This window comes from Ranitomeya imitator, chromosome 9 (genome assembly GCF_032444005.1).
Source record: "Ranitomeya imitator isolate aRanImi1 chromosome 9, aRanImi1.pri, whole genome shotgun sequence".
Taxonomy (NCBI): domain Eukaryota; kingdom Metazoa; phylum Chordata; class Amphibia; order Anura; family Dendrobatidae; genus Ranitomeya; species Ranitomeya imitator.
The window spans coordinates 11,178,420-11,204,712 of NC_091290.1; the positions used below are offsets into that span (position 1 = coordinate 11,178,420).

The window sequence follows — 26,293 nt, forward strand, 5'->3', positions numbered from 1 at the left end:
AGATATTAAGACTGTGATCCGCACCAAATCACCAGACAGGTTGATATGCTAGGTGGATGACGTGTGGATAACGCGTCCCTACATCATTCACACGGTCTCTCTGACATAACGCTCCTGCGCAGGTACGTCTGTGCAGCACAAAGTACTGCAGTACGCAGGCATCGGGAAAGGTCGGGGAGCCTCGGCGCAGGCGCACTGCAGAACTTTACTCTGCGCTAGTCAGAGCAGAGATGTACGCCTGTGCATTTATGTGCTTAATCATCATTACTTAATATCACTTGTTGTCAACTGTCTCAAGAGAATTTCCCAAGAAAAACAATGGTGTACTTTGTTTTAACATACCTTTGTTCTTTCATTAGTTATTTACAAGTTTATGACGACTTATAAAATGTGTTCAAAGTGCTGCCCATTGTGTTGGATTGTCAATGCAGCCCTCTTCTCGTACTCTTGACACACTGATAGCAACACCACAGAAGAAATGCTAGTCTAAGGGGGTCAGATTCTTTGTAGGAATGCTCGGACCTGACACCCATAATGTGGTGGTGCACCATCTTGCTGGAAAAACTCAGGGAACGTGCCATCTTCAGTGCATAAAAAGGGCAACACATCATGTATTTCAGATATCCAGTGGCATAGAGGTCTCCATTGATGAAGAATGGCCCCACTATCTTTGTACCCCATATACCACACCATACCATCAATTATGGGTGCCTGGTCCAAGCATTCCTACATGAACAGTTTCCTGGAACGTGGATTGGTCGTCATGGGCCAGTTGAATGGCCACCAAGGTCTCCCGATCCGACCCTCTTAGACTTTTATCTTTGGGGTCATCTGAAGGCAATTGTCTATGCTGGGAAGATACGAGATGTGCAGCATCTGAAACAACGAATACTGGAAGCCTGTGCTAGCATTTCTTCTGCGGTGTTGCTATCAGTGTGTCAAGAGTGGGAGAAGATGGTTGCATTGACAATCCAACACAATGGGCAGCACTTTGAACACATTCTATAAGTGGTCATAAACTTGTAAATAACTCATGAAAGAATAAAGTTATGTTATAACCAAGCACCCCATTGTTTTTGTTGTGAAATTCACATGACCCTCTTACCATAGGAAAAAATAAAGTTGGATCCAAAATGGCTGACTTTGAAATGGCCGACATGATCACCACCCATCTTGAAAAGTTTCCCCCCTCCCATATACTAAAGTGCCACAAACAGGAAGTTATCACCAACTATTCCCATTATATTTAGGTGTATCCATATAAATGGCCCACTCTGTATATGTGCGGATATTGAGTGCTACTGAGTGCAGTGGGCAAAACTTAGATTACTGAGAAGACTTAATAGTCCTGCCAAAAATTATCTGTATTTAGTGCACACTTAAATCCATAGACCGTGGAAATGTACCTGATTGTCTGATGTAGAGCCTTCCTGAGAGCTGATACAGCACAGAAAAAGTCTTGGACGTGGGACTGGGAGAACCTGATTATTGAGTATGCTAGTCTTAACTCATTGGAGTGTAGATATGGTAGTAGAGTGACAAATGGGAGGAGTTGTATGGCAGTGCAGCACTGTGGAGAGCTTTGTGGGAGAGTGCAATGACTGGTACTGGGTGGCGGCATCGGTGTAACTGCTGGACAGAAATATGAGCCTGACTGCTGCATTCAGGATAATGACAAATGCATTTAGTGACAAGAGGAGCAATTAGTGACTTACAATTAGTTGTGAATTCAAGATGAAAAGGAATCAGAACAACAGTAACGGCTTTTAGTTATTTTTTTTTATTAATAATAAGATAGAAGGTTAAGGGATTAACAAATCCAGGAACATTATCAATAGACGAAATCACAGAAACATTATTAATAATAAGATACAAGGTTAAGGGATTAATAAATCCAGGAACATTATCAATAGACGAAATCATAGGAACATTATTAACCCCTTTCTGACCTCGGACGGTATAGTACATCCGAGGTCAGATCCCCTGCTTTGATGCAGGGCTCCGCGGTGAGCCCGCACCAAAGCCGGGACATGTCAGCAGATCGCTGCTATGTAGCAGAGGCGATCGTGCTGTGCCTGCTTCTAGCCTCCCATGGAGGCTATTGAAGCATAGCAAAAGTAAAAAAAAAAAAAAGTTTAAAAAAATGTGAAAAAAATAAAAAAATATAAAAGTTTAAATCACCCCCCTTTCGCCCCAATCAAAATAAATCAATAAAAAAAATATCAAATCTACACATATTTGGTATCGCCGCGCTCAGAATCGCCCGATCTATCAATTAAAAAAAAAAGCATTAACCTGATTGCTAAACAGCGTAGCGGGAAAAAAATTAGAAATGCCAGAATTACGTTTTTTTTCGTCGCCGTGACATTGCAATAAAATGCAATAACGGGCGATCAAAAGAACGTATCTGCACCGAAATGCTATCATTAAAAATGTCATCTCGGCACACAAAAAATAAGCCCTCAACCGACCCCAGATCATGAAAAATGGAGACGCTACAAGTATCGGAAAATGGCGCAGTTTTTTTTTTTTTTTAGCAAACTTTGGAATTTTTTTTCACCACTTAGATAAAAAATACCCTAGTCATGTTAGGTGTCTACGAACTCGTAATGACCTGGAGAATCATAATGGCAGGTCAGTTTTAGCATTTAGTGAACCTAGCAAAAAAGCCAAACAAAAAACAAGTGTGGGATTGCACTTTTTTTGCAATTTCACCGCACTTGGAATTTTTTTCCCGTTTTCTAGTACACGACATGCTAAAACCAATGATGTCGTTCAAAAGTACAACTCGTCCCGCAAAAAATAAGCCCTCACATGGCCAAATTGACAGAAAAATAAAAAAGTTATGGCTCTGGGAAGGAGTGGAGCGAAAAACGAACACGGAAAAACAAAAAATCCCAAGGTCATGAAGGGGTTAATAATAAGATACAAGGGTAAGGGATTAATAAATCCAGGAACATTATCAATAGACGAAATCACAGAAACATTATTAATAATAAGATACAAGGTTAAGGGATTAATAAATCCAGGAACATTATCAATAGACGAAATCATAGGAACATTATTAACCCCTTTCTGACCTCGGACGGTATAGTACATCCGAGGTCAGATCCCCTGCTTTGATGCAGGGCTCCGCGGTGAGCCCGCACCAAAGCCGGGACATGTCAGCAGATCGCTGCTATGTAGCAGAGGCGATCGTGCTGTGCCTGCTTCTAGCCTCCCATGGAGGCTATTGAAGCATGGCAAAAGTAAAAAAAAAAAAAAAGTTTAAAAAAATGTGAAAAAAATAAAAAAATATAAAAGTTTAAATCACCCCCCTTTCGCCCCAATCAAAATAAATCAATAAAAAAAAATATCAAATCTACACATATTTGGTATCGCCGCGCTCAGAATCGCCCGATCTATCAATTAAAAAAAAAAGCATTAACCTGATTGCTAAACAGCGTAGCGGGAAAAAAATTAGAAATGCCAGAATTACGTTTTTTTTCGTCGCCGTGACATTGCATTAAAATGCAATAACGGGCGATCAAAAGAATGTATCTGCACCGAAATGCTATCATTAAAAATGTCATCTCGGCACACAAAAAATAAGCCCTCAACCGACCCCAGATCATGAAAAATGGAGACGCTACAAGTATCGGAAAATGGCGCAATTTTTTTTTTTTTTTTTTTTTAGCAAAGTTTGGAGTTTTTTTTCACCACTTAGATAAAAAATAACCTAGTCATGTTAGGTGTCTACGAACTCGTAATGACCTGGAGAATCATAATGGCAGGTCAGTTTTAGCATTTAGTGAACCTAGCAAAAAAGCCAAACAAAAAACAAGTGTGGGACTGCACTTTTTTTGCAATTTCACCGCACTTGGAATTTTTTTCCCGTTTTCTAGTACACGACATGCTAAAACCAATGATGTCGTTCAAAAGTACAACTCGTCCCGCAAAAAAATAAGCCCTCACATGGCCAAATTGACGGAAAAACAAAAAAGTTATGGCTCTGGGAAGGAGTGGAGCGAAAAACGAACACGGAAAAACAAAAAATCCCAAGGTCATGAAGGGGTTAATAATAAGATACAAGGGTAAGGGATTAATAAATCCAGGAACATTATCAATAGACGAAATCACAGAAACATTATTAATAATAAGATACAAGGTTAAGGGATTAATAAATCCAGGAACATTATCAATAGACGAAATCATAGGAACATTATTAACCCCTTTCTGACCTCGGACGGTATAGTACATCCGAGGTCAGATCCCCTGCTTTGATGCAGGGCTCCGCGGTGAGCCCGCACCAAAGCCGGGACATGTCAGCAGATCGCTGCTATGTAGCAGAGGCGATCGTGCTGTGCCTGCTTCTAGCCTCCCATGGAGGCTATTGAAGCATGGCAAAAGTTAAAAAAAAAAAGTTTAAAAAAATGTGAAAAAATTAAAAAAAATATAAAAGTTTAAATCACCCCCCTTTCGCCCCAATCAAAATAAATCAATAAAAAAAATATCAAATCTACACATATTTGGTATCGCCGCGCTCAGAATCGCCCGATGTATCAATTAAAAAAAAAAAAGCATTAACCTGATTGCTAAACAGCATAGCGGGAAAAAAATTAGAAACGCCAGAATTACGTTTTTTTTCGTCGCCGTGACATTGCATTAAAATGCAATAACGGGCGATCAAAAGAACGTATCTGCACCGAAATGCTAACATTAAAAACGTCATCTCGGCACACAAAAAATAAGCCCTCAACCGACCCCAGATCATGAAAAATGGAGACGCTACAAGTATCGGAAAATGGCACAATTTTTTTTTTTTTTTTTTTTTAGCAAAGTTTGGAATTTTTTTTCACCACTTAGATAAAAAATAACCTAGTCATGTTAGGTGTCTACGAACTCGTAATGACCTGGAGAATCATAATGGCAGGTCAGTTTTAGCATTTAGTGAACCTAGCAAAAAAGCCAAACAAAAAACAAGTGTGGGACTGCACTTTTTTTGCAATTTCACCGCACTTGGAATTTTTTTCCCGTTTTCTAGTACACGACATGCTAAAACCAATGATGTCGTTCAAAAGTACAACTCGTCCCGCAAAAAAATAAGCCCTCACATGGCCAAATTGACGGAAAAACAAAAAAGTTATGGCTCTGGGAAGGAGTGGAGCGAAAAACGAACACGGAAAAACAAAAAATCCCAAGGTCATGAAGGGGTTAATAATAAGATACAAGGGTAAGGGATTAATAAATCCAGGAACATTATCAATAGACGAAATCACAGAAACATTATTAATAATAAGATACAAGGGTAAGGGATTAATAAATCCAGGAACATTATCAATAGACGAAATCACAGAAACATTATTAATAATAAGATACAAAGTTAAGGGATTAATAAATCCAGGAACATTATCAATAGACGAAATCATAGTCAGGAACAAAGTCGGGGTCAGGTACCAGGTGATCAGTAAAAGCCAAGTCTGGCGAGCAGTATGAATACCGCGGCGCCTGGTGACAGAGGCAGAACATGTCCGGGTATCAATAGACGAAATCATAGTCAGGAACAAAGCCGGGGTCAGGTACCAGGTGATCAGTAAAAGCCAAGTCTGGTGAGCAGTATGAATACCGCGGCGCCTGGTGACAGGTAAAGATGTAACCTCAGAAGGCCACAGGTAGATGGTGAAGATCCTTCTATACGGGTCCAGCAGTGATGGTGGATCTGCTGGACTTCAGGGCGCTAGATGTGGAGGTTTCCAGTCTTTTAGATGGTGCTGGGGCAACTGCAACAACATGTAAATGCGCGAGCAGCCCTGGATAATCTACGCCGGCAGGATGATAAGAACCGGCGGAGGCGGGAACCTGTGAGAAGAGAAGTAAATATAATGTTAGTGACGGGACTCCATATTACACGATACTACTGTGCAGTCACTGCGGCGGAACGGCAGCGGAATCTTACTATACAGAGGTCAGGGGTCACTGTCAGACATCATACATATCCCATCACTGACAGATAATATCTTCTACACATGGGTTTTTCTCATTGATTGACATCACACCACATTGAGCCGATTCTCACACTTACATTGTTTCTTTTCCTTCTTTCCTTCACCTTCTGAATTTTGTTGCGCTCTACTCAAAGGTATCGAAGGTATTCTGTCCTCGTGAACTGGAATATCTGATCAGAATGTAAAAAACCAAACATCAGTAACAATGTATTCTTATAGTATCTGCTTTGTATCTATAACGTAAAGTAAAGGGACGACTTATTACATGTCACTATTGTGCAGTCACTGTGGCCAAACGGCAGAGAAATCTTATTTATAAAGATTTTTTTTAAATAATTTTTTTTTTTTTTTTTTAAACAGCGAGGTGTCACCCCTATTTTTGATAGCCAGCCAATGTAAAACAGACAGCGGAGGGCTAGTATTCTCAGGCTGGGGAAAGTCCATGGGTATTTGGTTCTCCCCAGCCTAAAAAAAGCATCCCGCAGCTGCCCCAAAAAAGGTGCATCTATAAGATGAAAAGTCCCTTACTTGTAAAAAGCACTCGCCAACCCTCTTTTATTCATTTTTAACCTTAAAAAAAATCCAAAGGGATCCACCGTAAATCGTTCTCATGTACCACAATGATCCCGGATAAGGTTACTAATGTCAGCGCTCGTCTCAGCAGCTGGATTCACACACTACTGTCATTGTGTTCTGGCTGGTACAGGCACCGGCTGGTGAGTACTATCATCAGCAATGCCTGCTATTGCTGCTATCAGCGAGATCAGGCAACGCTGATGACAGTAGTAGTTATCAGCTGACACCTGACCGACTGTAATCTTCTCACCGACTGTAATCTTCTCACCGCCAGTAACAGACGCACACTCGCATGTTGTCCAGTGTGACAGCGGGGGAACCCACAGCGGTCAGCAATGCCCTGGGCTCTGACTGGCGGTGACTTCAGTATGATTGCCGCCAGTCAGAGCCGCTGTTTCCCATACTGTCACACAGAGGATGGCATGGGAACCGCGGGATCTTTGGGCCTCCCATTCACGTAAATGGGTTTTGAACCATGCACGTTCAGAATCCCATTTGGGTATTATTCTGGTACTAAACCAAACTTTTTTTTATAAAGTTTGTCTGAATCCCAAGGAGTCGGACATCCACGCGTCCGCCCATCTCTACTAACATCTGCTCCACATGAATTATTCTCACTGACGTCACACAACATTGAGCTGATTCTCGCACTTACCTTGTGTCGTTTCCTCCTTTTCTTCATTGTCTGAGCTTTGTTGCTCTTCGTTCACATAAATTGAAGATTTCCTTTCCTCAGGAGCTGGAATTTCTGATCAGAAAGTAAAGAAATCTCTTAGTAACAATGTATTCTTATAGAATCTGCTTTGTATCTATAATGTCAGTAAAGCGACGACTTATTACATGATTCTACTGTGCGGTCACTGCGGCCAACGGCAGAGAAATCTTATACAGAGGTCAGGGGTCATTGTCCGCCATCATACATATCCCATCACTGACCGATGTCATCTGCTCCACATGAATTATTCTCACTGACATCACACAACATTGAGCTGATTCTCGCACTTACCTTGTGTCGTTTCCTCCTTTTCTTCATTGTCTGAGCTTTGTTGCTCTTCGTTCACATAAATTGAAGATTTCCTTTCCTCAGGAGCTGGAATTTCTGATCAGAAAGTAAAGAAATCTCTTAGTAACAATGTATTCTTATAGAATCTGCTTTGTATCTATAATGTCAGTAAAGCGACGACTTATTACATGATTCTACTGTGCGGTCACTGCGGCCAACGGCAGAGAAATCTTATACAGAGGTCAGGGGTCATTGTCCGCCATCATACATATCCCATCACTGACCGATGTCATCTGCTCCACATGAGTTATTCTCACTGACATCACACAACATACAGCTGATTCTCGCACTTACCTTCTCTCCTTTCCCCCATTTCTTCATTGTCAGAGTTTTGTTGCTCTATTTCCTCGTGAGCTTCATTTTCTGATCAGAAAGTAAAAACAAACTCTTAGTAACAGAATACTCTTTTAGGATCTGCTACATAAATAAAATTTCAGGTGTCAAGGTTTTTCTTATGGATTTCGGGTTTTAGCTTGGCCAATAGGCTCAATCCCATTAATCCCAACTTTCTGTTCATTCAGATCCCTGAATGACTAACCTAAGGCCGTGACAAAAAGAAGGGTGGGGGAGCACTTCTGCTAGGAAAATGCTGAAGGTCGGGCACGGATCTCCGGCGCTCCCCTCTTTTATCCCCCTCTCCCTCTTTATTTACGAATACATACACCGATCACAGACTGTTCACATGGAAGGAAACCTGTCCGTCCCCTGCTACGGTCCCCTGACTGGCCAGGTTTGCTAGCCAACTACCTGCAGAGCACTTGTGAGAACGTACAATGGCAAAAACAGAGAAAAAGATATTTTCCCACCATTTAACCCCTTCAGGAGGGGAAAAATAACAAATAGGGTAATGCCATGTGTTTCTTTCTTGAAGGTCCAGGGATCACCATTACTTTTGCTGAATTGGTTCTAGTTTTTGAGATAATTGTTAAGAGTGCTTCTCGTCCTCCTGGGAGATCTGGGGTTAGAAGATCACTACTTATTGTGAATTGCGTAAGTAAAGAGACGCCTTATTACACGATACTATTGTGCACGGACAGCAGAGGAATGTTATCATACAGAAGTCAGCGATCATTGTCAGCCATCATATATGCGACAATCCCATCACTGACAGATAACATCTGCTCCAGATGAATGATCTGGTATTCTGGGAAAACTGTACAAAATTAGCGAAATGTATAGTCGTATGGGCAACATAATTGGGATCCATGAAACATGGACAGCATAGGAGACCAATGACAGAAAAATCATGTGGAAATATTTGAGATGAAGTCAACATTCTCCTTTGTAGTGCTATAGACATGTACATACCTGACAATGGGGGCGAGCATGGCAAACTGGTAATATCATCATCTCTAATAGATGCAGGAACAGATTCTTTCTGCCTGTTTGGAAGAAGAAAAACATGTAAATCACAAGTAAATGCAGTATAATTGGGGTTACCTCAGTAGTTTAACACCAACTATAAGGCCTATTAGGACATATGAGAGTTTTAGTGGCGAAGGTTTCCTGCTTAAATCTACCTTTTATAGAGCAGTACGAAAAACTACTACAAAGAATGGCTGGCATGTATTACTACATCTCCTACAGTGTGGGCAGCACTAAACGTGCATGACTGGCTGCAGTTATAGGATGTTACCTTCAGCAGTTTCTGAAGCCTAATGACTGCTAATCATGGGGCGATGGATGCTGTAATTGATATTATGCTATTTATGTCCTATATTTGGAGTTGTACACATATATCAGCCTGGAGCTGCAAATAATGACCGTGTAGTCTACTCACATTTCTAAGATGTTTGTGCAGGATGTTTGTGTAAATTCTGCAGGTGACTTGGGATCCTCATTATTGATCCTGGTAGCGGTGGTACAAAGCTAAATGTGGACAACAAGAAGATATGAAATACTATTTTTCTTACTTTTAGATGTATTTTTTTTACTATTGTTGTATTTGTTGTTCTCATACTTACTTTAGAAAGCCATTCAGAAGAAGACGTAAAATTTTTGTACTTAAAGCTCTCATTGTCCTCCTCATCCTCTGATTCCAGATGTTTGTTTATATTATAGTGATCTACAAGACATAGGTAATGACGTATTATTAGAGGTTGTCAATATAACAGCCACCATTTATCCGTAATATTAATGGGAACCGATTGTCTCAAACTATGGTAGACGAGACAAGCAGCTGCTTAATCTAGATGACGTCTTCTGCTTACTGATAGAGAAGCTTGTGTCCACGTTTGATGCAACCTGAGGAACATAATCCGGCTTCTGACTTACAAGGTTGTCAAAGTCTAAGCCAGTCAGGAATGGATGACTCTTGATCTCAAATGTTCCTGCTGGAAAATACAAAACAAAAGTGTTGCGGATATTGTCAGAGACTCTTCCATATCTGAACTGTTTAACTTAATTTGAACTTATGACGTTTCTGAGCAAACATGAAAGAAATGTACTAAAAGTCATATTATGAAGAATTAGAAATGGATGAGCTGATAGAGAAGTGCTGATTCTCATAGACATGAGCGATATGTCCTATGTGTAATAAGCAGATTGTTACCTGTCCCAAGTCTTTGTTCAGGATTTTTTATCAGCAGGTCAGTGATGAGGCACTGAGCATCAAAGGGAGGAATGGGTTCACAATCCCAACGTAGGTGTCCTGTTATATAGAAAATTACAGAAAATGAAACATCTTTATTGGACTGTAATATAAAGCTAAAGAAATACTGTGTTTTCTGGCGTATAAGACTACTTTTTAACCCCTGAAAATCTTCTCAAAAGTCGGGTATCGTCTTATACGCCAGGTGTCGTCTTATAGGGCAGGTGCGGAGTAATCTGCGGTTACCGCATATTGTGGGGGGAGCGACCCCAATGACAAGGAGAGGGGGCACCTCACCGGGAAGGTGTAAGTGAAGCAGAGGCAGAGAAGGAGGTAATAGGATTCAAGGGTGAGCCAGATGAGTGAAAGGAGTGTTTTTCTAGGCACAGCACCGCTCTCTCTCTCTTATTTGCATAACCCTGGCATCCCAGACGCTGACAGTTTGCTTCACTTACACCTTCCTGGTGAGGCGCTCCCTCACCTCGTCATCGGGACCACTCCCCCCCACTATATACGTCGACCGCAAATTGCTCGGCACCCACCCTATAAGACGACACCCGGCATATAAGACAACCTCCGACTTTTGAGAAGATTTTATATTTTAACTGGAAAAGTTGGGGGTCGTCTTATACGCCCAGTCGTCTTATACGCCGGAAAATACGGTAGGTGAACAAATGTAACCACCCAAAGCAATGATTGGATTATTCCACTTACCACCGACAATATTTTCTTCAATCTCGGTCAGGGTTTTCCCATCAAATGGTACAGATCCCACAAGGAATTGATGTAGTATGATCCCCATTGCCCACCAGTCAACAGGTCTTCCATAGCCTTTCTTCAGGATGACCTCTGGGGCCATAAAATGTAGGGTACCGCAGACCTGGAAACCAACAGAAGAAAGAGATGAGATTTATCATTCCATTATGATGACAAGTTCTCACCATAAAAACACAATGACAGAAGATAAAATATCAGCGGAAAAGATCTCTAGAAAAGAAGAATGCAGAGAAGAAAGAGTGTGATGAGATTAGTAAAGAACAAGCTGCGTTTCTGTAAGTGATGCCGACCTCATGGTCCCGGAACTCTCTGCTGATCTCCTCTGCTGATTGATTGTAGATGTTGTTTTTTGGTATCATGACACCAAGTTTTGAAGCACCAAAATCAGTAACTTTAATGTGTCCAGTAGATGTTATCAGGAGGCTGTGGAAGAAAAGATGGTTTTAGCCTTGCAGACTATATGGAAATAAATGATAACTTCCTATATCAAACTAGAGGGGGCACTTACTTCCCTGGCTTCAGGTCTCTGTGGACCACACCATAGCTGTGCAAGTATTCTACAGCCAGAACCGCTTCTGCAAAGTACAAGCGGGCCAAGGGGACAGATAAAGGACCCCGGGTGTCTAATAGCATCTGACAGTCTCCACCTGTAGAAAAAAAGAAATATGACGGGTGAGGGGTTAATAAAGCAGATCACCATGATGTACAATGGGAAGTGAGCCGAGATATTTGGCAGGAGAGAATATATACAGATATAATTAATAGTGCACATAATATTAGACTAAAGTAGTGGTGAAATGTGGTCCATGTAACTAAGAACAAAGTGATATCACATCTTGTCCACAGCTGAAGATACTAACTATCTATCCATCCATGCATCTATTTATCCATCTATCCATCCATCCATGCATCTATTCATCCATCCATCCATGCATCTATCTATCTATCTATTATCTATCTATCTATCTATCTATCTATCCATCCATCCAAGCCCTTTAGTATTCTCACCAGCAATATACATTTTATGGCCATTTCATAGTATGATGCCCCTACAGATGCTGACAATAGATAAAGCACTATTCCCCGGCCCCATGGCCACGGCGTGCTGCTCTGGTCAGTCCGGTGTGAGTGCTGTGACTACTTGGCCCCTGCTGTGTACGGAGTCTCAGACCACAGTCTCACGACCACGGGCTGAATGCTGGACCGGGGGCTTTCGGCCTCCTGATGCCCCATTCTGTTCAGCTGTGTTCACATTCTGAGGATGCGGCCATGCTGAAATTGTGATGACAGGAGGAGTGATGTGGCCCAATGCCAAGTGATGCTGGGCCCCTAGAACTCATGGGCCCCATAGTACCCCTGCTCACAGAACAATTAATTTCCGGGCATGGAGGTCATATATAACCTATAGTAAATGCTCTGTGGTGATGGACCCAAGTCCTAATGATATGATAAGATGTCAGCAGACGTGGACGGACTATAATAGAATACACGTGTCCTACCTTCCGCATACTCCATGACCATACAGAGGTGAGATGTAGATGGAAAGGAGCAGAGCATGGAGGCCACAAAGGGACAATCACAGAATGTTAAGATGTCCCTTTCCAGATAAGCGCCATCCACCTCGCCTATAATATCCAGGACCTGCTTGGTCATTTTCTTCATTGCAAAGGTCTGATGTAAGTCTTTATGGCGCGCTAGGTAGACGGAGCTGGAGAAAAGCACAATCCATGGTAAATAATCAATCCTTATTAACAGCCCATCTAGAGAAGTCATTATATGATCTTCTGTACTAATTTCTTGGAGTCCGTCAGTCACTGGAGATACAATTCTAGAAATTAATAATATAGCACTGCACTCGCAAGTATGACCCCGGCCTAAGGCATAATAAATGGAGGGGATGGAAGTAGTTAAATAATAATGGAGCCCATTCTACCCACCTGTCCGAGGCTCCCACCTGTCCATCCCTGCAGGTCTCCATCCTCCGGGCCAGGCTTTGGTTGCTCTGGCGCCCCCTTCTGGTGCTGAGGCAGTGATTGGACTCACGTGGTCATGGTGGAGGGTGCAGATGTCATTGACGTTAATATCGTGTCAATCCTCCCGTGACCGTGTGCAGCCGATTACTCTTATCAGCTCCATAATGGACCCAAGAACCAAAGTCTGCTGAGGAGGAAGCTCTGGTGGAGGCGGCAGCATAAGAACCGATGGGGTCTAGGACAAGTGACTGTAATATGTTATATCAATCTCGTTCCTTAAGGGTTTGTGCCCACATTAAGTATTTGCAGCAGAAATGTTTCCACCACATCTGCATTTCTAAGCAGGAAAAACGATGCGTCAAATATTACTGTATGTGTGGAATCTGCAGAAAAAACGCTGAAAGAATTGACCTGCTGCAGAGTTAAATGGAAAGATAATCACCGTGTGCACGAGACTTCAGGGATCTCAGTCACTTTTCTGCATCATGAGATCCCTCAGGTTTTGTAACAAATCTGAGCAGAAAAAAACACAAAAACTGTGAGAAGTCTGCGATGTGTGCACAGGTCCTTACAGTGCGACCTGTTCTAGGTCCGTACGCTGCACTGTATAGAAATAGTGAGAATTGGATGTGGACGGTGATGTGGACTCCGATCATTTCCCGATGATAACGCTGAGCGGCAGAGCACAGAGCCAGAAGTGTTGTCATAGGGAACCCTGAGCAATGTGGATTATACCAACAGAAATCTCACCCAAAACCTCCAGCGCCGATCAGTTTCGATGTTTTAAAGTCGCTTATATGCGGCATTCTCGCTGGGATCAACGATTCAATCGCTCCCTATAAAAAATAAGAAATGATATTCAGATAAGAAAACTGCAAGAAAAAAGCTCCAGATACAAAACGTCTTCCTCCAATATTATGTCCCAGCGGATTCACAGTGATTGACTGCACAAGCAGAGCGCTCCGCAGACACCGAGGTCATTTAACCCCTGAAGGAACAGGGGCTATTTCCGTTTTTTTCCTCCCCTTCTTCTCAGAGCCATAACTTTAGTTTTCGGTCATTATGGCCTAGTGAGGGCTTGTTTATTTGTGGGACGAGTTTTATGTTGGAATTACACCATTGCTTTTACTATATCCTTCACTGAAAAGCCAGATAAACATTCTAAGTGTGGCGAAATTGCAACAAAGTGGAATTCCTCAATTGTTTTTCTTTTTTTTTTTTTACCACGTTCGCTAAATGCTAAAACTGACCGGCGATGATGATTCTCCAAGTCATTACAAGTTCACAGACACCAAACATGTCTCGGTTCTTTTTTATTTAAGTGGTGAAAAAAATCCAAAGCTTTTCAAAATAAAAGAAAAAAATGGCGCCATTTTCTGAGACTCGTAGCGTCTCCATTTGTCCTTATCTGGGTGAGGGATTATTTTTTGCGTGCTGATCTGACGTTTGATACCATTTTGGGGTAGATACGATGTTTTGATCGCCCGTTATTGCATTTTATTGCAATGTTGCAGCAACCAAAAGTGTAATTCTGGCGTTATGATTTTGTGCTTGTTACGCCATTTACTGATCATATTAATTCTTCTTACATTTAGATATATCAGGCGTTTCCGAAAGCAGCAATATCAAATATGTCTATTTTTTTTGTTTGTTTTATTTTGAATGGGGCAAAAGGGGGATAATTTGGACTTATATTTTTATTATATATATATATATATATATATACTAAAAATATATTTTCTACTTTTTACTTGCTTCAATAGTTTCCATGGGAGACTAGAAGCTGCGATCCTCCGATCACTGGTGTTGCACATAGCGGGGGTTCAGCTCTGCTATGTGCAGCAAACATGCTCATCTGCTATGTGCACCGACCACCGGGGGGCGCTCACAGCAGTGTGACAATGACAATCCCAGGGGTCTCCTGCCGAGAGCTAAGACGCACTTCCTGCGCAGCCATGTTACATGCCACTTTCGGCGTTTGAAAGCTGCATTTAACGTATTAAAAGCTGCCAGTGGATCGCGATTCCACCCGCGGCTGTTATAACTGGATCAGCTGTCATATGCCGGATAAGATGGGGGAGGTCATGGACATAGCACTTCATAGGTCATTAAGGGGAGAGTCCATACACCGGAATCATTGCACAGTGCTGAATAATATGGTAGATCACTTATGAAAACTTAAAGGGAATTCTGTCAGCAGGTTTTTTTTATATGTAATCTAAGAGCAGCATGATGTAAGGGCTGAAATCCTGATTCTAGCGATGTGTTACTTACCAGGATGTGTGTCGTTTTATTACAATTAGTGTTTAATCAGCAAGAGATTATCACTATAGGTCTAATCTTGTGCCGCGTCGTCCTATTGCTCTGTGTGACCCTGCCCCCACCACAGATTAGCGGATTTCTGCTTATTCACAGTGTACTGTACACAGAAAGCTGCCAGTCAATGGTGTGGGCAGGCTTATACAGGGCTCAGCATTCAGAGCTCTGCTAGATCTTCTGCAGAAAAGTGTGTCTTTATCACAACTATTCCACCCAGTACAGTAGGTGACATAGCTGGAATCGGGGTCCCTGCCCCTACATCATGCTGCTGTCAGATGGGTAGCAGTAACCTGGTGCCAGATTCCGTGTAGTATAAGTGCTATTATCTAACACGCTGGGATCATCTACATTTAGAATAGAGATGTCCCCTGGTTATATGGGGCTAATACTGGGTGCGTCATTCACACCCCATGATCTGGTGATATACAGACATCCCCTCTAGGATACTCACAGCGGCAGGTTCTTGGATCTCCGGGATCTCATGGATTCCACTGTCAGGAATCGCCAGCACAGTTGGATCTAAAACAGTGATAAAACGATGAAGAAATAAAGTGTATTAGACGACATCAATCCTACATACACAATAGAGCAATCTACAGGAGAAATAACGGCCGTCTGTAAATGGGGATATCACTAATTATATGGGGGGTGTAAATATGAGGAGCACATCGCCCTCACTGTACATGTGAGTGATGGGAAGAGAGAGCTCAATATGCAGATTAGCCTGGAAGTGCAGGAGGGCGGGGTCACTGCACTCCGACGGCTTCTGCCCCGCCCCCAGTGCACTTCCATCCAGGTTGGTGTTTGGCTTCTACGTTAGATTCTCCTGTCATTAGAGGGTAATGGGCCGTGCAGTCCGAGCAGCACTTCCCATGTACCATGTGCGGGCAGGTCCCTGTAAATCCGCCATTGTCCCCTGTAGAATATCTGGAGATCCCTTCTAGAAGGTCGGGTGATTGGCTTACCTGTGGTCAGATCGCTGCTCAGATCCCGCTGACTCGTATTCGGGTCAGGGATCATTTCCGGGTGTAGGTTTTGCCCATCTTCGGTGTCGCCTTCTGCTGTTTCCTAATAGTTAGAATATATAGATTTAATATGTGGAAGATTTCACTAAATCACCAAATCCATGAATCGGGGAGCACGAAACCTGCATTTACAACTATACAGATAATGCGCCATGTGTTCTCTCATTTAGGTGGATTAAGAGAAATTAAGATTGAAAAATCAAATGTTCAGTGTAAACTTCTCTGCACCGAGACCCCAGAGCCGTGTTACCTGCGCTCCTTATATCCTGCAGGGGCGTAACTACCACGGTCGCTGCTGCTACCGGGCCCGGCAGGTCAGGGGCCCGGCAGGTCAGGGGCACCCGACTCCCACCGCCGCATTCAACTATGCCGGCGTCTATGATGCAGATACAGTAGAAAGCAACAGGGCCGGTGTTAGGGACCATTCTGGGGGGGGATGGGGGACATGCGGGCTGTGCTATATACTACGCTAGCTGTGCTATATACTACCCGGGCTGTGCTATATACTACACGTGCTGCGCTATATACTACGCGGGCTGTGCTATATACTACGCTAGCTGTGCTATATACTACACGTGCTGCGCTATATACTACCCGGGCTATGCTATATACTACGCGGGCTGTGCTATATGCTACGCGGGCTGTGCTATATACTACGCGGGCTGTGCTATATACTACGCGGGCTGTGCTATATACTACGCGGGCTGTGCTATATACTACGCGGGCTGTGCTATATACTACGCGGGCTGTGCTATATACTACGCGGGCTGTGCTATATACTACGCGGGCTGTGCTATATACTACGCGGGCTGTGCTATATACTACGCGGGCTGTGCTATATACTGTGCGGGCTGGGCTATATACTGTGCGGGCTGTGCTATATACTACGTGGGCTGTGCTTTATACTACGCGGGCTGTGCTTTATGCTGTTCGGGCTCTGCTATATACTACTCGGGCTGTGCTATATGCTACGCGGGCTGTGCTATATACTGTGTGGGGTGGGCTATATACTACGCGGGCTGGGCTATATACTATGCGGGGTGTGCTATATACTACACGTGGTGGGCTATATACTACGCGGGGTGGGCTATATACTACGCCGCTGGCTGGGCTATATACTGTGTGGGCTGGGCTATATACTACTCGGGCTGTTCTATATGCTACGCGGGGTGGGCTATATACTACGCGGGGTGGGCTATATACTACACGGGGTGAGCTATATACTACGCGGGGTGGGATATATACTACACGGGGGGCTATATACTACGCGGAGTGGGCTATATACTATGCGAGGTGGGCTATATACTACGCCGCTGGCTGGGCTATATACTGTGTGGGCTGTGCTATATACTACGCGGGCTGTGCTATATACTATGTGGGGCGGGCTATATACTACGCGGGATGGGCTATATACTACCCAGGATGGGCTATATACTACGCGGGATAGGCTATATACTACGCGGGATTGGCTATATACTACGCGGGATGGGCTATATACTACGCGGGATGGGCTATATACTACGCGGGGTCGGCTATATACTACGCGGGGTCGGCTATATACTACGCGGGGTCGGCCATATACTACGCGGGGTCGGCTATATACTACGCGGGGTCGGCTATATACTACGCGGGGTCTGCTATATACTACGCGGGGTCTGCTATATACTGCGGGGGGCTGTATTATACTGTATGGGAGAGGCTGTTTTATATACTATGGGGGGTTTATTATATTCTATGGGGGAGGCTGTTTTATATCCTCTGTGGCTGTGTTATATAATATGGGGGTACATTATGCATTAAATTCTATGGGGGAAGCTGTGTTATATACTATGGGGTGCATTATATTCTATGGGGGAGGCTGTTATATACTATGGGGGGCTATGTTATATACTATGGGGAGGTGGTCTGTATTATATTCTATGGGGGCTACATTAAATACTATGGGGACGTGGGCTCTATTATATTCTATAGGGGGCTACATTATATTTTATGGGGGGCTGTATTAGATTTTATGAGGGAGGATTGCATCATACTCTATGATGGGCTAAGGTATATTCTATGGGGAAGTAGGCTGTATTACATTCTATTCGGGGCTACATTATATTCTATGGGGGGGCTGTATTTTATTTATATTCTATGCGGGGGGATTGCATCATAATCTGAGTGGGCTGCATTATACTATATGAGGGGGCTGCATTATATTCTATGGGGGTGTTACATTATACTCTGTGGGGTGGCTGCATTATACTGTATTGAGTACTATGAAGAATACATTATATTATAGAGAACTATGGGGTGCATTATACTATAGGAAGTGATTTGTATGACATGGATGATGATGGTGTGCATTATACTATATGGAGCACTATGAGGAGTATATTATACTATATGGAGGACTGAGGAGTGTATTATGCTATATGGAGCACTATGAGGAGTGTATTGTAATATATGGAGGACTATGAGGAGTGTATTTTAATATATGAAGGATTATGATGAGTGTATAATATTATATGAAGTGCTATGAGGAGTGTATAATACTATATGAAGGACTATGAGGAGTGTATTATACTATATGGAGGACTGAGCACTGTATTATACTATATGGAGCACTATGAGGAGTGTATTTTAATATATGAAGGATTATGAGGAGTGTATAATACTATATGAAGTGCTATGAGGAGTGTATAATACTATATGAAGGACTATGAGGAGTGTACAATACTATATGAAGGGCAATGAGGAGTGTATTATACTATGGGGAGTGTATTATACTATATGAAGGACTATGGGGAGTGTATTATTTTAAATGGATGACTGTGAACTGTGCAGTATATTATATAGAGGGCTATGGGGGTGCATTATATTATAAGGAGGACTATGGGGGTGCATTATACTTCTTATATGCATCCCCATGATTTCTATCTAAGCCCCTAATGAGTATAATGGTTTATTTTCTTTTATACATTACAAAGCAGCAGCAGTACGGGGGCACATATATATCAGGATGGCCCCATTATGGTCTGGTATATATATTTGTCCCCTGTACTATATCTGACTGTTGATCTGGAGAAGATCAGAAAACAAGGACGTGTGACAGAGAAGAAGACGGCTCCTTACCAGGCGTTCCGATGAGCGGGCCGGACCTTCCAGTACAGACAGGACTTTTTGGACGATTTCCTTAATAGAAGAAAAATCGCCATTTTGAAATCTTGTTTCAGCCTATAAAAAAGAAAAGAAAGAAAAATGAAAATCCTGAGGTGAGGGAGGTCACAATGAAGGCGGCCATTTTATGTGACATTTGCTCCTCTGTCTGCAGATACAATGACGCCATATCTGGGGATTAGTGGTGTTTTATATTGGAGGAAAAGAAGAAACTTCTATCCCGCCATTATTATCTATTATTATGGAGAAGATTTGTGCGGAGCGTCCGCCACTTACCTGCTGTAGTAATGTCCTGATGTTCTGAATTAAATCGCTCAGATATTCTGAGGTGAGTTGATCTCGGTAGTATTTGTTCAGGCAGTCCCTTACTAGCCCCATCACCAGCCGGTGAGTGAAGCTGAGGACACCATCGGGTGGTAGAAGCTCAAAGTCAGGGAAATTGTTGAGAACAATCCCCCATAGTGCGTCTACCTGAAGTTTATCTAGAAGATAGTCAGCCATAGCGAGTAAGTGCAAGTGCGCACAGTTCACCAGCTATAGAGTCAAACAATAGCAAGTAAGTGCAAGTTCACACAGTTCACCAGCTATAGAGTCAAACAATAGCAAGTAAGTGCAAGTGCTCACAGTTCACCAGCTATAGAGTCAAACAATAGCAAGTAAGTGCAAGTGCTCACAGTTCACCAGCTATAGAGTCAAAAAATGACACCCGTGACACTGTGCAAGTTCTATAAATAGAGCCTGTGTTCCGTGATGTCATAATAGCTGACAATCAGTGATGTCATAATAGCTGACAATCAGTGATGTCATAATAGCTGACAATCAGTGATGTCATCATTGAATCTTGTGATATAATCTTCATGGATGGCTCTGTACAAATAGATGCTGCCTAGTAATTCTGAAAGTGGAAAACCATAGAATGAATTATGTCTCCCTGTTATTATGGACGTTCTATTTCATTTCCAGCTTGAACACAACCAGGATAAGGGGATGTTCACATGATGCATTTTTTCAGCATTTTATTCTACCCCTAAAACCAGAGTGGTAGAAGGAAAACCGCTACGTACAATACTCGCGTTTTTGCAGCATTTTGTTTTTTCTTTCATTCAGTTGAATGGGTGAAAAACGCTGCAAAACTGAAAGAATTGACAAACTTCAAATAAAAAACGGAAGAAAAAAATGCAACGTGTGATTGAGAGTTTAGAAATCTCATTCTCTGCTACTGTAAAATGCAAGTTTTTTTTTTCCACAGAAGGAAATAAGTCTGAAAACCCCCTAGGGTTAGGCATATTCATGTTATAAGCTGGAACTCACAGGCTGTGTCAGTGCGACATTGACAGACTCAGGCACTGCAGGACACAAGTACTGCAATGTATGAGAGCAGCAATCAGAGTAACAATTATACATGTCCCACAGTGAGACCAAGTACAAAAGTGAAAAAGAAACAACAAAAAAAGTAAAATAAAACATGTAAAAAAAGCGCACACAAATCACGGAAAGCCATTTTGCCACTGAAAACGCAGCATTTGTAATAAAAACTAAACAAGAAATGTGCACATAATTGGCTTTGCCACATCCGGAACAACCCACTCTATAAAACTGGCATGTTATTTATTCCATTTGTTGAACATCGTAAAAAAAAAAAATAAAACACTTGCCAAGAATGTAGCTTCTTAATCAGTGACTCACAGAAAAGTGAATGAAAACTGATGAAAAAGTCATATGTAAAAAAAAAAAAATAGTATAAATGAAAACGCCAAACCGTCCCGCAAAAAAATAATTCATAATTCGGCAAAATAATAAAAAAAAGATACAGTTCTCAGAATACTATGATGCAAAAACAAATTCATTTTTGTAAAATAATATTTTTGGTGTGTAAAAATAGCAAAGCATAAAAAATAAAAATCTGTTATCAACCCGACAAACAAATTGGTCTCCCTTATTTGTGCCGATCTCCGGCAGAGCAGCATGGGAAAGTGAACAGACATTTTCCCACGCTACACCGTTCAGCGCGGGTCAGGCCGGCAGGGAGGGCAGCATCAGTGACGTCACCGGAAGTCACTGATACTGTGCGGCAGCGTCTCCTCATTCCCCAGCAGCTGGGGCGGTAGCATCTTAGCACCGGCCTGGTTGCAAACTGCATATCCTCCAGATATGGATTACTGCATTGGGGCCCATCGACGGACAGACTGCAGTTTTCAGTATGTCAGGGGGTGCTGTTTAACTGGTATCACGTTTGGGGGTTTCCCAATATATAGGACCCCTAAAGACACTTCAAACATGGATAGGTCCCTAAAACAATAAATTTTGTAAATTTCATTGAAAAAAATGAAAAACTACTGCTACATTTTTAAACCTCCTAAATGGCTAGCAAAATGAAAGAGCATTTTAGAAATGGTGCTGATATAAAGCAGACATGAGAGAAATGTTATTTATTAATGTTTTGCTGTGGTATGACTATCTGGATTAAAGAGATAATCATTCAAAGTTTGCAATTTTTTTTTACATCTTTCTAAAATTTCTGATATTTTTTTTATAAATAAGCATAAAACATATTGACCTAAATTTACCATTATCATAAAGTATAATGTGTCATAAAAAAACAATCTCAAAATCACTGGGATTTATTGAAGCGTTCCAGAGTTATTAACACATAAAGTGACACTGGTCCGATTTAAAAAAAAAAAAAAAATGGCTCCGTCACTAAGGGGTTAATAAAGATGGCAAACTGTGTTTAGTGATTAATTTCATTAAAAGACTTTTTTCTGTCTTGTCTTTTTTTCACCCATTACCAACTATAGGATTAGTAATGGATAGATGTCTTATTGACACCTCTCCATTACTAAACAGGCTTGAGGTCACCTTACAATGCAAATGTGACATTAACGTCCCATTACCCCACTTGCCACCACTACAGGGCAGTGGGAAGAGAGAGGCTATGTGCTGGAATTGGGGCATCTTACAGATGCGCCGTTTCTGGGGCGGCTGAGTGCTGATGTTTGTAGCCATGGGGTGCAATATCCATGGTCCCTTCCTAGGCTATGCATATCAGCCCACAGCTGTGTCTGTATTGCCTTTTCTGGTTTTTAATTATAGTGGGACCCCACGTCATTGTTTTGGGGGGGTCCCCCATTTTTAATAGCCAGTAAAGGATTAAATATACAACTGCGGGCTGATATTCATAGCCTGGGAAGATCCATGGGTATTAACCCATTTCCAGGCTAGAAACATCGGCCCCAGTCGCTGGCTTTCCCTCTCTGGTTTAAAAAATTGTGCTGGAGCCCATGCCAGTTTTTCCCCCCAAAATAATCTTTTATTAATTACATACATGTCCCCTAATTTGCACACACACTACTAATTGTATTGTCACCAACATCTGTATTTCTACCTATTCTGCATGGATAAATTGAAGGATGGATGGACTCATTGAAGTATGAATGGATGGATGGCTGGCTTGAAGGATGAATGGCTGGCTTTGTGGAAGGATGGATGGATCCATGGAAGGAGGGATGGATTTGTGGAAGGATGGATTCATTCGTGAAAGAATTTATGGATTTGTGAAAGGATGGATGGATCTGTGGAAGGGAGGGAGGGATGGATTCATGGAAGAATGGATGGATTCATGGAAGGAGGGTTGGATTCATGGATGACAAAAATGCAGTTATAGTTGGTAACCCACAGATTGCAACCATCTTATGATACATAAAAAAGCTAGAAAATGAACAGCAGTCAATAGCAAATTCCATGCAAAAACTGTTGGCTTTATTGGCCCATAAGATTAGATAGATAGATAGATAGATAGATAGATAGATAGATAGATAGATAGACAGACTGCCTTGTGAAAGTATTCAGCTCCCTGGAACTTTTCAACCTTTTCCCACATACCATGCTTCAAGCATAAAGATACCAAATGTAAATTTTTGGTGAAGAATCAACAACAAGTGGAACACAATTGTGAAGTTGAACGAAATTTATTGGTTATTTTACATTTTTGTGGAAATTCAAAAACTGAAAAGTGGGGCGTTCAATATTATTTGGCCCCTTTACTTTCAGTGCAGAAGTTCATTGTGGATCTCTGAATGATCCAATGTTGTCCTAAATGCCTAATGGTGATAAATATAATCCACCTGTGTGTGATCAAGTCTCAGTATAAATGCACCTGTTCTGTGATAGTCTCAGGGTTCTGATTGAAGCACCGAGAGCATCATGCAGACCAAGGAACACAACAGGCAGGTCCGTGATACTGTTGTGGAGAAGTTTAAAGCCGGATTTGGATACAAAATGATTTCCAAAACTTTAAACATCCCAAGGAGCACTGTGCAAGCGATCATATTGAAATGGAAGGAGTATCATACCACTGCAAATCTACCAAGACCCGGCCGTCCCTCTAAACTTTCATCTCACACAAGGAGAAGACTGATCAGTGATGCAGCCAAGAGGCCCATGATCACTCTGGATGAACTGCAGAGATCTACAGCTGAGGTGGGACAGAGTGTCCATAGGACAACAATCAGTCGTACACTGCACAAATCTGGCCTTTATGGAAGAGTGGCAAGAAGAAAGCCATTTCTCTAAGATATCCATAAAAAGTGTTGTTTAAAGTTTGCAACAAGCCACCTGGGAGACACCAAACATGTGGAAGAAGGTGCTCTGGTCAGATGAAACCAAAATCAAACTTTTTGGCAACAATGCCAAATGATATGTTTGGCGTAAAGGCAACACAGCTCATCACCCTGAACACACCATCCCCACTGTCAAACATGGTGGTGGCAGCATCATGGTTTGGGCCTGCTTTTCTTCAGCAGGGACAGGGAAGATGGTTAAAATTGATGGGAAGATGGATGGAACGAAATACAGGACCATTCTTGAAGAAAACTTGTTGGAGTCTGCAAAAGGCCTGAGACTGGGACGGAGATTTGTCTTCCAACAAGACAATGATCCCAAACATAAAGCAAAATCTACAGTGGAATGGTTCACAAATAAACGTATCCAGGTGTTAGAATGGCCAAGTCAGAGTCCAGACCTCAATCCAACCGAGAATCTGTGGAAAGAGCGAAAACTGCTGATCACAAACGATCTCCATCAAACCTCACTGAGCTCGAGCTGTTTGCCAAGGAAGAACGGGCGAGAATTTCAGTCTCTCAATGTACAAAACTGATAGAGACAAACCCCAAGCGACTTGTAATCGCAGCAAAAGGTGGTGCAACAAAGTATTAAGTTACACGCCCCACTTTTTAGTTTTTGAATTTCCACAAAAATTTAAAATAAACAAAAAATTTCGTTCAACTTCACAATTATGTTCCACTTGTTGTTGATTCTTCACCCAAAATTTACATTTGGTATCTTTATGTTTGAAGCATGATATGTGGGAAAAGGTTGAAAAGTTCCGGGGGGCCGAATACTTTCGCAAGGCACTGTAGATAGATAGATAGATGGATGGATAGATAGATAGATAGATAAATAGATAATAGATGGATAATAGATATGGGGAAGAAATGCAGGCAGCACTCCATAGCTTAAGGTGAAAAAAATGTGGTTTATTTCAAACCCACATGCTGTAGCAACGTTTCGGCTCAAATAAGCCTTTTTCAAGCCCTCATTTGAGCTGAAACATTGTCACAGCATGTGGGTTTGAAATAAACCACATTTTTTTCACCTTAAGCTATGGAGTGCTGCCTGCATTTCTTCCCCTGTGTGGATTGCGGCAAGTCTTGGATATTTTGTCTGGGAGGCGTGCACCCACCTATTGGTAAAGTGCTGTTCCAATTTTTTATTGATAGATAGATGTGGGCTGGGTCATTGGAGAGTGTAGATATGAGATAGGTTTAATGATTGATATTTTGGATAGATTCATAAATATAAAGACAGACAAACTAAATAGATATGAAGTGAGTGGCTGAATACATAGATATTATTATTATTATTATCATACATTTTTATAGCGCCATTTATTCCATGGCGCTTTACATGTGAATACGAGGCAAATATAATCAAATACATTAAACATGAGCAGATAACAAGGCACACGAGTACATAAGGAGGGAGGACCCTGCCCGCGAGGGCTCACAGTCCGCAGGGGATGGGTGATGAAACACTAGGAGAGGGTAGGGCAGGTTGCGCGGCGGTTCAGTAACTTCAGGATCACTGCAGGTTGTAGGCTTGTCGGAAGAGGTGAGTCTTCAGGTTCTTTTTGAAGGTTTCTATGGTAGGCGCGAATCTGATGTGTTGGGGTAGAGCGTTCCAGAGTATTGGGGAAGCACGGGAGAAGTCTTGGATGCGGTTGTGGGAAGAAGAGATGAGAGGAGAGTAGAGAAGGAGGTCTTGAGAGGATCGGAGGTTGCGTGTAGGTAGGTACCGGGAGACCATGTCACAGATGTATGGAGGAGAAAGGTTGTGGATGGCTTTGTATGTCAGTGTGAGGGTTTTGTACTGGAGTCTCTGGGCGATAGGAAGCCAGTGAAAGGGCTTGACACAGGGGAGAGGCTGGGAAATAGCGGGGGGACAGGTGGATTAGTCGGGCAGCAGAGTGTAGGATGGATTGGAGTGGTTCCAGAGTGCTAGAGGGGAGGCCACAGAGTAGGAGGTTGCAGTAGTCGAGGCGGGAGATGATAAGGGCATGCACTAGCGTTTTTGCAGTGTTGCGGTCAAGGAAAGCACGGATCCGGGAAATATTTTTGAGTTTGAGACGACAGGAGGAGGCAAGGGCTTGGATATGTGGCTTGAAAGAGAGGGCAGAGTTGAGGATCACCCCGAGGCACCGGGTGTGTGGGACTGGGGAAAGTGAGCAGCCATTGACATTGATGGATAGGTCGGGTGGAGGGGTAGAG

The 26,293-nt window shown here is 42.3% G+C and overlaps 2 long non-coding RNA genes across 2 annotated transcripts in view; one reads left to right on the top strand and one right to left on the bottom strand.

The window, feature by feature from the left end:
• Window positions 1-13,713: 13,713 nt before the first annotated feature.
• LOC138648784 (uncharacterized) lies at window positions 13,714-19,522 on the bottom strand. Its single transcript, XR_011315190.1, has 4 exons — window positions 19,425-19,522; window positions 16,248-16,350; window positions 15,734-15,801; window positions 13,714-13,799 (listed from the first exon to the last, which is right to left on the bottom strand). It is a non-coding gene; the product is annotated as an uncharacterized lncRNA (long non-coding RNA).
• Window positions 18,481-26,293, top strand: part of LOC138648783 (uncharacterized) — a 183,467-nt gene continuing 175,654 nt past the window's right edge. Inside the window, exon 1 of the long non-coding RNA XR_011315189.1 lies at window positions 18,481-19,797. This is a non-coding gene — a long non-coding RNA (uncharacterized lncRNA). The remainder of the gene's footprint in view (window positions 19,798-26,293) is intronic.